Below are 2455 nucleotides of genomic sequence, written 5' to 3'. Positions count from 1 at the left end.
CGCGAAGCGAGCGTAAACTATATGTATTATTTTATTTTCTTGTGCCTCGGTTTTGGCCGTGTTGTCGCCGCGTGCGTCCTTAGCGACGATCTCTGTAAAACAAAAGAAAAGAAACACCGAAACGATGTATTATTTATTTCACTCGTAATCGGGAGGAAATAATTCTTATAATGTGTGGACTGTATGTAGCCGAGAGGAATTCTCCGGCTTTTTATTCTCTAGTCTCAATTGGAATTAACTGAGACGAGGACGACAGTAACTTTTGGTTTATCACTGTATCGGTGCACCGATCAGCTGTAACCAGACACTGTCTGCACTGCACGTACAGTGTATACGGGAGCTCGGGTTGTAAGGCCGAAACTCCGACTGATCTGCAATAATAAATGATCAGCCTGGGATGCAGACGACACCACTATCGATGTCCCTAAGCCAGGGGTCCTCAATCGCCTGTTTGCTCGCGGTGCGCTGCAGGTCACTGGTTGATGTACTATCAACCTACTGCAGGTCCTCTACGAAGGCGGGGTTCCTCGACCAGCCCGGTCCGTCAACTTCGGACGATTACGACCTGCGGAACGTCTAGAACTTAAGCACGTCAACTATGGACGTGCCGCTTTCTCGAAGCTGTGAAACAGCGATAAGGAACCGAATGCGAAAGAGAATCTTTCGTTCGGAATTCAAAGAAGGAAAAGGAATTTGTGCTTGACTCTGGCTCTGATGAGGAATCTCTTAATCAGAAAGCTATCAGAGAATAAATGCATACATAAATTCCGTTGCTGAGCGAGTTATCGATTAATAGACGGAAATTCGTCTTCTACGATTTGTACTCTGAGACAGTCAACTACCGACAAGACCGATGTTCGTTATTTAAACGTCAGTGACTTATAATCCAATAGCGGCAGTGGAATTGTTCCGCGAACGGTATTCCGATCGGAACTAACAATTAAAATAAAAACGTGTATGCAAATTTTCAATTGCAAAGTACAATGTGACAGTGGATTTGTAAAATGAAAAGTGGCACTGAATTTGGAAAGTGTAAAAGTGAGAATTTTTGTTTTGTGAAAATTTGTCAGTGGGAAAGTGACAATGATCGTGATGATAAGGAAAAAACCATCGGGTGCAGGTCACTGACTTACTCCAAGCATCAGCTGCTGTGAGCCATGTGTCCTATCTTCGAGTGCCGAAGGTTGACCCATTGACCCATTGACGTTCTTCTACGAGCAGATGCATTGACCAACGAAGAATTAAGTTCAACTCTGATTCTTTTCACATTTTTCATAATTTTACCTATCCTGTAGTTTGTAAAGTTGTTTGTTATTTCATTGAGCATGTTACATTTGTTCAGTGAACGTAAGTAACGGCTAATCCCTTTCTTTCTTCTGATATTTAACCAATTTGTTAGTTCGTTTTTGCATGCAACATTTCTTTAATCCTATGCTCTCGTCACGAGTTCGACATACGGGCGCGGCAATGTACGAGGCAGTTGCCGCACTCCTTCCCGCCTTGTATACTCGCGCTCTGATTGGGCGGGGATTTTTGTTAATAACTCAATAACCACGCCGCACTTTTTCGCAAAAGAAAAAGTTGTTTAAAATCACCTCACCTCCTCCTCATTTTCGGGCGTAGTAGTAATTTTGGGACACCCTGTATATATAGTATATATGTATGGAGATGTTATATATTAATCAATTTTTTTATTTTACCTATTTGACTCAAGTTATGAATACGATTTTGTGATATAAAAAAATGTAATATAAGTTTTGAGAATCTATTTCATTCTTCTTGGGTCTAGTTAGAGTGTGCAATATGTCTGAGCTCAGAACTTGCATGTCTGAGGAGCATTCAGATTTTCCATCTGGAATGTACAATATTCAGTTGCCTGGAACCATCTGTAATCAATTCTTGGCCAATGTTTCCTCGCACGTGCTTGCCCACACGCACTCACATACGATGCAGTTATGAATTTCATCGAAGTACTGGCGAGAAAATAATCACTGTGCTCGTTCTTCGTTTATTTTTGGTGCCTTATCCTGGCTTAAGGGCATAGCGTTTTAGTAGAAAGCGATAAATTACAAATCTTTTGTACATTATTCATAATTAATGCAAACTTCGTGGTACCTTGAAGAGACAGGTTTAATTAATTGTAGACTGCAAAGGTCTGTATAAATGAATATTTTTGTAATTGCTAAAATAAGAATTTAATGCTGGTCATTATATAGACGTAAACAATCGTTGTTTAAGCATTTTATTTCATTGTTACATTTATGTGTACTTAGAAAGTAGAAATACTTATTTATGTATACTAAGAAAGTAATTTCGGTTTTCATAACGCAGTGTCTTTCTGAAAATTGAAATTGTTTTTTACATATATTTTTGAAAACTGAAATTAGTTTCTTGCCAGCTCAATCTCAATCAATATACTACTTAAGTATAGCGAACATTAAGTGTGCGCTAATCA

Source organism: Ceratina calcarata, unplaced genomic scaffold (assembly GCF_001652005.2).
Source record: "Ceratina calcarata isolate Rehan_Ccalc_2016 unplaced genomic scaffold, ASM165200v1 scaffold548, whole genome shotgun sequence".
NCBI classification, from domain to species: domain Eukaryota; kingdom Metazoa; phylum Arthropoda; class Insecta; order Hymenoptera; family Apidae; genus Ceratina; species Ceratina calcarata.
Note: the sequence above shows the minus strand (reverse complement) of the source record.